This window comes from Pristiophorus japonicus, chromosome 22, assembly GCF_044704955.1.
Source record: "Pristiophorus japonicus isolate sPriJap1 chromosome 22, sPriJap1.hap1, whole genome shotgun sequence".
Lineage (NCBI taxonomy): Eukaryota > Metazoa > Chordata > Chondrichthyes > Pristiophoridae > Pristiophorus > Pristiophorus japonicus.
Window position 1 is genome coordinate 8,054,305 of NC_091998.1, and position 14,728 is coordinate 8,069,032.

Genomic DNA, 14,728 nt, shown 5'->3' on the forward strand with positions numbered 1-14,728 from the left:
ATAAGGTGTGCCACCAGAGGGCACTGCGATGGGAGACCCGAGGGTCACCTGCATAGGTGTGCAGGGCCCAGTATAAAAGGCTGCCCACCATGCTTGTGCCTCACTCTGGAGTTACAATAAATGGGACTAAGGTCACAACAGCTCAAGTACAATACTAGACCTCGCGGAGTCATTCATAGAGTATTAAAGACATAACAGGCGGGACTGGTTTGCCACAGGCTCCTTCCGCTGCCTGCGCTTGGTTTCTGCATGCTCTCAGTGACGAGACTCGAGGTGCTCAGCACCCTCCCGGATGCACTTCCTCCACTTAGGGCAGTCTTTGGCCAGGGACTCCCAGGTGTCGGTGGGGATGTTGCATTTTATCAAGGAGGCTCTGAGGGGGTCCTTGTAACATTTCCTCTGCCCACCTTGGGCTCACTTGCCGTGTAGGAGTTACGAGTTTGGGAATCTTGTGTCAGGCATGCGAACAATGTGGCCCGCCCAGCAGAGCTGGTCAAGTGTGGTCAGTGCCTCGATGCTGGGGATGTCGAGGACGCTAACGTTGGTGCGTCTGTCCTCCTAGGGGATTTGCAGGATCTTGTGGAGACATCGTTGGTGGTATTTCTCCAGCGATTTGAGGTGTCCACTGTACATGGTCCACGTCTCTGAGCCATACAGGAGGGCGGGTATCACTATAGCCCTGTAGACCATGAGCTTGGTGGCAGATTTGAGGGCCTGATCTTCGAGCACTCTTTTCCTCAGGTGGCCAAAGGCTGCGCTGACGCACTGGAGGCGATGTTGGATCTCATCGTTGATGCCTGCTCTTGTTGATAGTCAGCAATGACAGTTATTCAGACAGCAGGTGGCAGATTACCACTGCAGTCAATACCGAGCCCTGGATCATATTGACAGCACACAGAGCACTACCCTTTCATTCTCTCTCTCGGTTTTGTAAAATTCTCCGAGAGGGAGGAGTTGATTTTAAAGGTAGCTTAGCAACTGCGATTGATACTCCAGTCAGTTAAGTACACAAAGCGCGGATCATTCACACCAGCACTGATTAATCTCCCTTCAGATTTGGAGTCAATTGTTTTATTTCTTACTCCTCCTCAGATCAGGTCTATAACATTGCCAAATAATGTCATGGTCCCAATCCCTGCACATTGCTGCTCGTAAACCTGCTCGCAGATGTGGGGCAGGGGTGGCCAAACCTTTCAGATTTGGCAGATGGAGTATAATGTTGGAAAGTGTGAGGTCATGCACTTTGGCAGAAAGAATCAAAGAGCAAGTTATTATTTAAATGGAGAAAGATTGCAAAGTTCTGCAGTACAGCAGGACCTGGGGGTACTTGTGCATGAAACACAAAAGGATTCTCTGCAGGTACAGCAAGTGATCAGGAAGGCCAATGGAATCTTAGCCTTTATTGCAAAGGGGATGGAGTATAAAAGCAGGTGAAGTCTTGCTCCAGTTATACAAGGTATTGGTGAGGCCACACCTGGAATACTGCATGCAGTTTTGGTTTCCATAGGATATACTTGCTTTGGAGGCAGTTCAGAGAAGGTTCACTAGGTTGATTCCGGGGATGAGGGGGTTGATTTATGAGAAAAGGTTGAGTAGTTTGGGCATCTACTCATTGGAATTCAGAAGAATGAGAGGTGATCTTATCGAAACGTATAAGATTATGAGGGGGCTTGACAAGGTGGATGCAGAGAGAATGTTTCCACTGATGGGGGAGACTAGAACTAGAGGGCATGATCTTAGAATAAGGGGCCGTCCATTTAAAACTGAGATGAGGAGAAATTTCTTCTCTCAGAGGGTTGTAAATCTGTGGAATTCGCTGCCTCAGAGAGCTGTGGAGGCTGGGTCATTGAATAAATTTAAGACAGAGATAGACAGTTTCTTACCCGATAAGGGAATAAGGGGTTATGGGGAGCGGGCGGGGAAGTGGAGCTGAGTCCATGATCGGATCAGCCATGGTCTTATTAAATGGCGGAGCAGGCTCGAGGGGCCGTATGGCCTACTCCTGCTCCTATTTCTTATGTTCACATTTACAGATCCATAGGTGGGCACAATGGAGTCGGAGGGCTGCATGTGGTTCAAATCCCTGTTCCCATCAAATCCTATATACCTCTTGCTGCTGGTATTGGCAGATTTTGGTGCCTTTATTTAGGATTAGCGAGACATCAGCACTACAAACAGCCTTTACAAACCCTCAGCTCCACATAGTTCAACCAGGTCACACAGTGAACAGGAAATAGGGGGTGAGGTGCCTGGGCTGTGAGGACCAGATTGGCAGGGCAGGAGGGAGGAGGGAATTGGGAATTGAGCCTGCAGAAGCAAGCTCTGGCTATAGAGTAACTGTAATGTATGCACCTGTGAGTATGCGCTCATGTTTGCAGGCCTGGCTAGCTCCGTCGGTAGAGCATAAGACTCTTAATGTCAGGGTCGTAGGTTCAAGCCCCACGATGGGCAGCAAGCTTCTGTTAAACTTTATCCACTGGTACGCTCGCGGGCTTCCGCGAGAGGGGGGCGCTGGAGGGACTGGAGTGCATCATCACCCCCGGCAACCAAATTTTAATTTGACCATAGTTGTTCAAAAGTTTTATTTGTTAATTTGTCGGTTTTAGTGCCATTTTAAAAGGGGGCACTTGATTTATAGTTTTCATGAAATAGTTGTAGAGTTGTTGTACCATGACTGTATAGTGGTTAGTACTCTGCAATGGAGGTGTAGCAACATTAGCTCGAATTTGAATCATGACAGAGCTCGCTTCTGTCCTCTGCGGCACTCGCCGATAGAACGCAGCGATAAATTAATCTGTAATCCACGCAACAAGTATGTTTGGGTATCGGACTGGAGTACATCATCACCCCGGCAACCAAATTTTAATTTAATTTAACTTTACGTAAAAGTTTATTTTGAAATTTGTGGGCAATTAGTGCCCTTGCCAAAAGGGGGCACTTGATTTAATGTTCTGCTAAATTAGAGCTGTTGCATTGGGAGTAGTTTAGCCAGTCACGTGATGTTCACAAGACTTAATAAAACTCCAGCCAGTTGAAGCAAGGTGATCCACGATGAGGTATGCAGTTGTGAGCCTGGCGGATGAACTGGTTAACAATGACTTGGAGTTCAGCCTCTGAATGTGCGCAGACACAAGCGTCATCCGTGTACCGTAGTTCGACAACAGAGGATGGGACGGTCTTGGATCTGGCCTGGAGACGACGAAGCCTGAACAGGTTCCAACTGGTTCTGTAGTTTAGTTCCACTCCAGTGGGAAGCTTGTCGAGTGTGAGGTGGAGCATGGCAGCGAGGAAGATCGAGAAGAGGGTTGGCGCGATGGCGCAGCTCTGATTGATCCCAGTCCGGACGTGGATTGGGTCTGTGGTGGATCCGTTGGTCAGGATCACAGCTTGCATGTCATCGTGGAGCAGGCAGGAGATGGCTACAAACTTTTAGGGGCAGTTGAAACTGAGGAGGACAAACCATAGTCCCTCTCGGTTAACAGTGGAAAGGCCTTTGTAAGGTCAAAGAAGGCCATGTACAAGGGTTGGTGCTGTTCCCTGCAGTTCTCTTGCAGTTGTCGTGCCGTTGTACCCCGTAGTGGACGAAATCCACACTGTGACTCTAGGAGGAGTTCCTCAGCCACAGGGAGAAGATGGTTGAGGGGGATTCTAGCGATGATTTTCCCACTGGTAATGTATAGTGTGATTGTTAAACCTTTGCTAATAAACCAACTAGTTCTTAAGAATTCATAGCAACACATTGCTATTAAGCAAAAACCCATGAAGCAAATACATTACAGTAACCCTCCCCCCCTCAGTCTGAAACAGCTTGATACCTTCTCCCGATGACATGTGCTAAATTGGGAGATCACCATGCAGTGAAATGGTGGAGCTCCATGTGCTGTAGAATTCCAATTTAAAAAAAAAAGAGGCTGCAATCTCTGAGCAGGTCACTATAAATCAGTGTTTTCATTATCTGAAGAAGTTTCAATGGACAATGACTGAGATGATCATTAAGATGATCAGTCGAGGAGGCGGGAGCTCGGAGCAGCGCGAGTCCGGGGTCGGCGAGAGGCGTGCCGGTGCAGCTACAGGGAGAAGGCAAAGATACAAAGGTGACGTCACAGCCTAGGGGGTAAGTGATTGGCTGGTGATTGGTGAGTAGTTTTTCTTTTTCTTCTTATATTGGTCAGTAACTTTTAACATTGTTATTACCAGTTTAAGTGTATCTAAGGGTTAAGACATGGCAGGAGAGCTCGGTCGGGTGTTATGCTCCTCCTGTACCATGTGGGAACTCAGGGACACTTCCGGTGTCCCTGACGACTACGTGTGCGGGAAGTGTGTCCACCTCCGGCTCCTGACGGTCCGCGTTGTGGAATTGGAGCTGAGGGTGGATTTACTCTGGAGCATCCACGATGCTGAGAATGACGTGAGTATCACGTGTAGTGAGTTGGTCTTACCGCAGGGAAAGGGTCCACAGCCAGATAGGGAATGGAAGACCAGCAGGAAGAGTAGTGCAAGGAAGGTAGTGCAGGGGTCCCCTGCGGTCATCCCCCTGCAAAACAGATACACCGCTTTGGGTACTGTTGAGGGGGATGACTCATCAGGGGAGGGCAGCAGCAGCCAAGTTCATGGCACCGTGGCTGGCTCTGCTGCACAGGAGGGCAAGAAAAAGAGTGGGAGAGCGATAGTGATAGGGGATTCAATTGTGAGGGGAATAGATAGGCGTTTCTGCGGCCGCAACCGAGACTCCAGGATGGTATGTTGCCTCCCTGGTGCAAGGGTCAAGGATGTCTCGGAGCGGGTGCAGGACATTCTGAAATGGGAGGGAGAACAGCCAGTTGTCGTGGTGCACATTGGTACCAACGACATAGGTTAAAAAAAGGGATGAGGTCCTACGAAACGAATTTAAGGAGCTAGGAGCTAAATTAAAAAGTAGGACCTCAAAAGTAGTAATCTCGGGATTGCTACCAGTGCCACGTGATAGTCAGAGTAGGAATCGCAGGATAGCGCAGATGAATACGTGGCTTGAGCAGTGGTGCAGCAGGGAGGGATTCAAATTCCTGGGGCATTGGAACCAGTTCTGGGGGAGGTGGGACCAGTACAAACCGGACGGTCTGCACCTGGGCAGGACCGGAACCAATGTCCTAGGGGGAGTGTTTGCTAGTGCTGTTGGGGAGGATTTAAACTAATATGGCAGGGGGATGGGAACCAATGCAGGGAGACAGAGGGAAACAAAAAGGAGACAAAAGCAAAAGACAGAAAGGAGATGAGGAAAAGTGGAGGGCAGAGAAACCCAAGGCAAAGAACAAAAAGGGCCACTGTACAGCAAAATTCTAAAAGGACAAAGGGTGTTAATAAAACAAGCCTGAAGGCTTTGTGTCTTAATGCAAGGAGTATCCGCAATAAGGTGGATGAATTAATTGTGCAAATAGATGTTAACAAATATGATGTGATTGGGATTACGGAGACGTGGCTCCAGGATGATCAGGGCTGGGAACTCAACATTCAGGGGTATTCAACATTCAGGAAGGATAGAATAAAAGGAAAAGGAGGTGGGGTAGCATTGCTGGTTAAAGAGGAGATTAATGCAATAGTTAGGAAAGACATTAGCTTGGATGATGTGGAATCTATATGGGTAGAGCTGCAGAACACCAAAGGGCAAAAAACGTTAGTAGGAGTTGTGTACAGACCTCCAAACAGTAATAGGGATGTTGGGGAGGGCATGAAACAGGAAATTAGGGGTGCATGCAATAAAGGTGTAGCAGTTATAATGGGTGACTTTAATATGCACATAGATTGGGCTAGCCAAACTGGAAGCAATACGGTGGAGGAGGATTTCCTGGAGTGCATAAGGGATGGTTTTCTAGACCAATATGTTGAGGAACCAACTAGGGGGGAGGCCATCTTAGACTGGGTGTTGTGTAATGAGAGAGGATTAATTAGCAATCTCATTGTGCGAGGCCCCTTGGGGAAGAGTGACCATAATATGGTGGAATTCTGTATTAGGATGGAGAATGAAACAGTAATTTCAGAGACCATGGTCCAGAACTTAAAGAAGGGTAACTTTGAAGGTATGAGGCGTGAATTGGCTAGGATAGATTGGCGAATGATACTGAAGGGGTTGACTGTGGATGGGCAATGGCAGACATTTAGAGACCGCATGGATGAATTACAACAATTGTACATTCCTGTCTGGCGTAAAAATAAAAAAGGGAAGGTGGCTCAACCGTGGCTATCTAGGGAAATCAGGGATAGTATTAAAGCCAAGGAAGTGGCATACAAATTGGCCAGAAATAGCAGCGAACCTGGGGACTGGGAGAAATTTAGAACTCAGCAGAGGAGGACAAAGGGTTTGATTAGGGCAGGGAAAATGGAGTACGAGAAGAAGCTTGCAGGGAACATTAAGGCGGATTGCAAAAGTTTCTATAGGTATGTAAAGAGAAAAAGGTTGGTGAAGACAAACGTAGGTCCCCTGCAGTCAGAATCAGGGGAAGTCATAACGGGGAACAAAGAAATGGCAGACCAATTGAACAAGTACTTTGGTTCGGTATTCACTAAGGAGGATACAAACAACCTTCCGGATATAAAAGGGGTCAGAGGGTCTAGTAAGGAGGGGGAACTGAGGGAAATCTTTATTAGTCGGGAAATTGTGTTGGGGAAATTGATGGGATTGAAGGCCGATAAATCCCCAGGGCCTGATGGACTGCATCCTAGAGTACTTAAGGAGGTGGCCTTGGAAATAGCGGATGCATTGACAGTCATTTTCCAACATTCCATTGACTCTGGATCAGTTCCTATGGAGTGGAGGGTAGCCAATGTAACCCCACTTTTTAAAAAAGGAGGGAGAGAGAAAGCAGGGAATTATAGACCGGTCAGCCTGACCTCAGTAGTGGGTAAAATGATGGAATCAATTATTAAGGATGTCATAGCAGTGCATCTGGAAAATGGTGACATGATAGGTCCAAGTCAGCATGGATTTGTGAAAGGGAAATCATGCTTGACAAATCTTCTGGAATTTTTTGAGGATGTTTCCAGTAAAGTGGACAAAGGAGAACCAGTTGATGTGGTATATTTGGACTTTCAGAAGGCTTTCGACAAGGTCCCACACAAGAGATTAATGTGCAAAGTTAAAGCACATGGGATTGGGGGTAGTGTGCTGACGTGGATTGAGAACTGGTTGTCAGACAGGAAGCAAAGAGTAGGAGTAAACGGGTACTTTTCAGAATGGCAGGCAGTGACTAGTGGGGTGCCGCAAGGTTCTGTGCTGGGGCCCCAGCTGTTTACATTATACATTAATGATTTAGACGAGGGGATTAAATGCAGTATCTCCAAATTTGCGGATGATACTAAGTTGGGTGGCAGTGTGAGCTGCGAGGAGGATGCTATTAGGCTGCAGAGTGACTTGGATAGGTTAGGTGAGTGGGCAAATGCATGGCAGATGAAGTATAATGTGGATAAATGTGAGGTTATCCACTTTGGTGGTAAAAACAGAGAGACAGACTATTATCTGAATGGTGACAGATTAGGAAAAGGGAAGGTGCAACGAGACCTGGGTGTCATGGTACATCAGTCATTGAAGGTTAGCATGCAGGTACAGCAGGCGGTTAAGAAAGCAAATGGCATGTTGGCCTTCATAGCGAGGGGATTTGAATACAGGGGCAGGGAGCTGTTGCTACAGTTGTACAGGGCCTTGGTGAGGCCACACCTGGAGTATTGTGTACAGTTTTGGTCTCCTAACTTGAGGAAGGACATTTTTGCTATTGAGGGAGTGCAGCGAAGGTTCACCAGACTGATTCCCGGGATGGCGGGACTGACCTATCAAGAAAGATTGGATCAACTGGGCTTGTATTCACTGGAGTTCAGAAGAATGAGAGGGGACCTCATAGAAACGTTTAAAATTCTGACGGGTTTAGACAGGTTAGATGCAGAAAGAATGTTCCCAATGTTGGGGAAGTCCAGAACCAGGGGTCACAGTCTGAGGATAAGGGGTAAGCCATTTAGGACCGAGATGAGGAGAAACTTCTTCACCCAGAGAGTGGTGAACCTGTGGAATTCTCTACCACAGAAAGTAGTTGAGGCCAATTCACTAAATATATTCAAAAGGGAGTTAGATGAAGTCCTTACTACTCGGGGGATCAAGGGTTATGGTGAGAAAGCAGGAAGGGGGTACTGAAGTTTCATGTTCAGCCATGAACTCATTGAATGGCGGTGCAGGCTAGAAGGGCTGAATGGCCTGCTCCTGCACCTATTTTCTATGTTTCTATGTTTCTAATCAGACATCAGTGTCATCAAGTGTTAGCAGTGGCTCAGTGGGCAGCACCCTTGCCTCTGAGTCAGAAGGTTGTGGGTTCAAGTCCCACTCCAGGGACTTGAGCACAAAAATCTAGGCTGACACTCCCAGTGCAGTGCTGAGGGAGTGCTGCACTGTCGGAGGTGCCATCTTTTGGATGAGACGTTAAACCGAGGCCCTGTCTGCCCTCTCAGCTGGATGCAAAAGATCCCATGGCACTATTTCGAAGAAGAGCAGGGGAGTTATCCCCGGTGTCCTAGGGCCAATATTCATCCCTCAATCAACAAAAACACAGATTATCTGGTCATTATCACATTGCTGTTTGAGAGAGCTTGCTGAGCGCAAATTGATTGCCGCGTTTCCCACATTATAACAGTGACTGCACTCCAAAAGTACTTCATTGGCTGTAAAGCGCTTTGAGACGTCCAGTGGTTGTGAAAGGCGCTATATAAATGCAAGGCTTTTTTTTTTCTTTATCTTTCCATTGATTAATGTAAGGATTTAAAGTCTTCTGCCCATCTCCTGCTTTTCCTTTAAGCAGGTTATGGCTCCTTCCACCTATACTTCCTTAATTGTATCCATCTTCCCCTCCCCGCTGCCCTTTACTCTGATTCAATTAAATCCCTTGTACATTTTTCTCTTGAAAAGAGAAGACCAAGGGGTGACCTAATAGAGGTCTTTAAAATGATGAAAGGTTTTGATAGAGTGGATACAGAGAGAATGTTTCCACTTGTGGGGAAGAGAAAAACTAGAGGCCATCAATATAAGATAGTCACCAAGAAATCCAATCGGGAATTCAGAAGAAATTTCTTTACCCAGTGCGTGGTGAGAATGTGGAACTCGCTGCCACAGGGAGTGGTTTGGGAAAATAGAATCGATGCATTTAAGGGGAGGCTAGAGGATGAGGGAGGAGGGAATAGAGGGTTATGCCGATAGGTTTAGATAAGGAAAGACGGGAGGAGGCTCGAGTGGAGCATAAACGCCGGCATGGACTGGTTGGGTCGAATGGTCTGTAATCTTTTGGTTTTGAGGAAGCAACACTAGAGTGTCTGTTTCCCCCCCGCCCACCACCCCAGATGCTGGTTGACTTTACAACATTTTCTATTTCGATACAAAAAAAAAGTGTAGGGAAACTTGTAAAGTTATCGGATTTTTATAAATATTCCATCTAGCCAAATCGCCGAGCCTTGTAAATGTAAAATCAGTTACCTTACCCTGAGTCAATACTTGCAATGATGCCTGCATAGAAACAGAGATGTTATTTACAAGGCTCTTACACAGAACTCTGGCTTGGAAATACTCCCCTGCCAGTCTTCAGGAAAGTTCAGAATCATAATACTGAGGTAAACAAGGGTTAGTCTGTACTCGATTTACACCAACAATATCTTACTCCCAGCAACCCACTCAGTCCATGACTTCAATCGTGCTCCCCTTTCTGGGGAGGTTCTCTCACATTCCAATCAACATAACAAAAACAGATTATCCGGTCATTATCACATTGCTGTTTGTGGGAGCTTGCTGTGCGCAAATTGGCTGTCATGTTTCCCACATTACAACATTCAAAAAGTACTTCATTGGCTGTAAAGCGCTTCAAGACGTCCGGTGGTCATGAAAGGCGCTATATAAATGCAAATCTTTCTTTCCTAGACAAGATAAAAAAAACTGATCAGACAGGTGGATTCCTCTCTCGTTACTGGCCTTCAACCTCCCTCTCAGTCATAAGCTTCCACATCATTCCCGATTTTATTGATAATCACGATACTCAATACTCCTCTGGACTTCCCTCCCTTGTTCCTACTACACTCCAAATAGCTATCCTGCTCATTCCCCCTCCTCCACAGATCCTCACTGAGGATAGGTTGAGGAGGTTGGGCCTATACACATTGGTGTTCAGAGGAGTGAGAGGTGATCTTATTGAAACTTAAGATAATGAGGGGGCTCGACAAGGTGGATGCAGAGAGGATATTTCCACTTATAGGGGAAACTAAAACTAGGGGCATAGTCTTAGAATAAGGGGCTGCCATTTAAAGCTGAGATAAGGAGGAATTTCTTCGCTTAGAGGGTTGTAAATCAGTGGAATTCTCTGCCCCAGCGAGCTGTGGAGACTGGGTCATTGAATATATTTAAGGCGGAGATAGACAGATTTTTGAGTGATAAGGGAATAAAGGATTATGGGGAGCGGGCAGGGAAGTGGACCCGAGTCCATGATTGGATCAGCCATGATCTTATTGAATGGCGGAGCAGGCTCGAGGGGCCAAATGGCCTACTCCTGCTCCTATTTCTTATGTTCTTATATGAAGACTCAGTCTCCTAATCTAACTCATTCCTTTCCCAATGATCTACTTGCCTCCTTCAGTCTTCCATGTCTCTGACAGTCTTTAGATTTTTACAAGCCAAGCTGTTTCCTTCAATTAGTACATGATTTGGCTCCTCCAGTTAGGAAGCCTTCTCCAACAATGACCCAGAGTATCAAGTAACACAACAACTTATATTTATATAGCACCTTTAATGTAATAAAACATACCAAGCCACTTCACAGGAGTAAAAATATATATATATTTTACACCGAGCCACGAGGTGAGATTGGGACAGATCAAAAGCTTGGTCAAAGAGGTAAAGATTTGTATTTATATAGCACCTTTCATGACCACCAGATGTCTTGAAGCGCTTTACAGCCAATGAAGTACTTTTGGAGTGTAGTCACTGTTGTAATGTGGGAAACACGACAGCCAACTTGCGCACAGCAAGCTCCCACAAAGAGTAATGTGATAATGACCAGATAATCTGTTTTAGTGATGTTGATTGAGGGATAAATATTGGCCAGGACACCGGGGATAACTCCCCTGCTCGTCTTCGAAATAGTGCCATGGGATCTTTTACGTCAACTTGAGAGAGCAGACGGGGCCTCCGTTTAACGTCTCATCCGAAAGACAGCACCTCCGACAGTGCAGCACTCCCTCATCACTGCACTGGGAGTGTCAGCCTAGATTTATGTGCTCAAGTCCCTGGAGTGGGACATGAATCCAGAACCTTCTGACTCAGCGGCGAGAGTGCTGCTCACTGAACCACAGCTGACACGTAGGTAGGTTTTAAGGAGCATCTTAAAGGAGGCGGAGCGGTTTAGCGAGGGAATTCCAGATCTTAGGGTGTCAGCAGCTGAAGGCACAGCTGCCAATGGTGGAGCCTTTAAAAACGGGGATGTTCAAAAGGCCAGAATAAGTGGAGCAGAGAGGTCTGGGGGATTATAGGGCTGGGGGAGATTACAAAAGATAAAGCGGGGCAAAGCCATGGAGGAATTTGGAGAGGATGAGAATTTTAAAATCGAAGTGTTGCTTTAACTGGTAACCTATGTAGGTCACAACAGAGAACAGCCCTGTTTTGCCCCATCTTGCCCCATCAAAGGCAGTCGAGGATGACTTGCTTCCACGCTAAAAAGGGATGAGTTCACAGGTATTTTAATGAAGGACCGAATATTCCAGGTTCTGAAGTACATGTTGAAGGGTGGAAGATGCCTGTGCGTGGATCTTGTTAACATGTGGTGGCCATTGCACACCAGCCGGAATTAACCAATACTGGAGACTTGCTCTGCTGCACAGACCTAGTGCACACACCTAGTGTCCCTGAGCCCTCGCCTCTCCTGAGCCCCAATCATGTGTTTTGCACCACTGATAATTATAGAGCTACATCGGTATAGCTGCAGCTCACCAGAAATAAAACCAGCAGATGATGTTTAGTGATTGAGGGACCTGGAACCCATATGAGTTAGTGGGCACATTTACCAGCTGTGCTTATGACTTGCAGAAGAATGGGTGTAGTTTTCAGGCTTCGTTGATGAGTCATGTTGTGCGAGTCTCTAAAATTGTTGGGGTTTTTTTGCCCCACGCGCGGGTTGTGCCAAATGTCTGTTGCACAACCGAGAGAAAAGCATATTCAAAATGATTTACCATTTAAAGTTGAGGCTGAAACCTTGAGCAGATTGAGAGCAAGATTGGTGTCCACTCTCTGGTCAGGACTTGGGTATCTTGCTGATGTGGCTGGGTTGATGCAGCATTCCTATTAATCAGCGAGACCTGAACACAAATGAAACCCACAGAGGGAAAAAGAATCTCTCCCGGTAGAAGACAATTTGAGCAGGTAACCTTGAACTCTGGAACCTAGGTATGAAGCCAACGCAAGACAGTGGGGGGGTGGGGAAGGGGGAGAGAAAGAGTGTTCTCCATATAACAAGGGCTGAGTGGTGCATTGTGCGAGTGCAGCCAAACACTGCACCTCCAATGAATACAAATACATACACATTTGCACTGTGGTCTGACCGCAAGAGAGATCAGCATAGGCAGCTGAATGCAGAACGAAAGCTGGACAGTTTCTAACACTTAATAGTAAGGCATAAGCATTCCAATTATATTTAATGTTTGCAAGACAAATAGCTCTACGACAAATTATTAAAGTACATATTGTTTTAGGGGCTGTCGCTGCCCCTTTATCATTTTTTAAGCCGCTCTTAATGAGGGATTACAGTTACGTGGATAGACTGGAGAAGCTGGGGTTGTTCTTAGGGCTAAGAGGAGATTTGATAGGTGTTTAAAACCATGAAGGGTTTAGATAGCGTAAATAAGGAGAAAATGTTTCCTGTGGCACAAGGGTCGGTAACCAGAGGGCACAGACTTAAGGCGATTGGCGAAAGAAGCAGAGGGGACAGGAGGTAAAGCTTTTTCACACGACTGATTAGGATTTGGAATGTGCTGCCTGAAAAAGTGGTGGAAGCAGATTCAAAAGTAGCCTTCAAAAGGAAATAGGAATTTAAAAAAAATAAGCCCCTAAATGTCCTTACCTGTACAGAAAATGCTGAGCTGCTCAGCGGTGGCCATTAACCCTCGAGTTCGATGGATGAGTCAAAACCACGTGAAAAATGTCTTCGTGCCCCTCTCATTTCATGAGTTCAACTTGACTGTATTAAGCATCAGGAGTGGCCAACAACACCAATTTGCATTTATATAGTGCCTTTAATGTAGTAATATGTCCCAAGGTGCTTAGGTTGTTAGTATTGTAGTTTCAAAAGCAAAAATACTATATACATATGTTAACACAAGAACATATGAATTAGAAGCAGGAGCAGACCATTCAGCCCCTCCAGCCTGCTCTGCCATTGAATGAGATCATGGCTGATTCTTTACTTCAACACTTTCCTGCACCATCCCCATATCTCTGGATTACCCTAGAGTCCAAAAATCGATTGATCTCTGTCTTGAAAATACTCAACGACTGAGCATCCACAGCCCTCTGGGGCAGAGAATTCTAAAGATTCCCCACCCTCAGTGAAGAAGTTTCTCCTCATCTCAGTCCTAAATGGCTGACCCCTTATTCGGAGACTGTGACCCCTGGTTCTAGACTCCCCAGCCCGGGGGAAACATCCTCCCTGCATCTACCCTGTCAAGCCCTGTAAGAATTTTATATGTTTCAATGAGATCGCCTCTCATTCTTCTAAACTCTAGAGAATATAGACCTGGTCTGCTCAATCTCTCCTCATAGGACAATCCCACCATCCCAGGAATCAGTCTGGTGAACCTTCGCAGCACTCCCTCAATGGCCAGTATATCCTTCCTCAGGTAATGAGACCAAAACTGCACACAATACTCCAGGAGCGGTCTCATCAGGGCCCGATATAATTAACTAACAGCACTCTCACAGGTGAGTCAGGAGGTCATAGGCGCAACATTGCAGTACTTCAACACAAACTAAGTTGACACTCCAGTGCAGTATGTCGTCCGAAGCCACTGGTGATGTTAAGCTGTGGTCCTTTTTGCCTGTTGTGCTATTCAGGCGGATGATAAAGATCCCATGGCACTATTCAATCAAGAGCAGGGAGTTCTCCTTGTGTCCAGGCTAACATTCCTCCCTCAACCAACACCACCAAAAGCTGATCATTCATCTCCTTGCTGGGTGTAGGATCTTGCTGTGGCAAACTGACAGTCACACTTAGCTGCACGAATGGCAATCACTGCACTTTGAGCTATGTGAAGCTGGTTGAGGTGTTTGAGCTATGCGATAAGACACTGAACAAATGCAAGACTTTCTAACATGAATTATGAACTGTGCAACAACTCAGCTCTACCTACCATACTGCACGGTGCAACACCGTCTACAAGATGCACTGCAGCAACTCGCCAAGGCTTCTTCGACAGCACCTTCCAAACCGCGACCTCTACCGCCTAGAAGGACAAGGGCAGCAGGCGCATGGGAACACCACCACCTCCACGTTCCCCTCCCAGTCACATGCCATCCCGACTTGGAAATATATCGGCCGTCCCTTCGGCGTTGCTGGGTCAAAATCCTGGAACTCCCTCCCCAACGGCACTGTGGGAGCACCTTCACCACACGGACTGCAGCGGTTCAAGAAGGTGGCTCACCACCACCACCTTCTCAAGGGGCAATTAGGGACGGGCAATAAATGCCGGC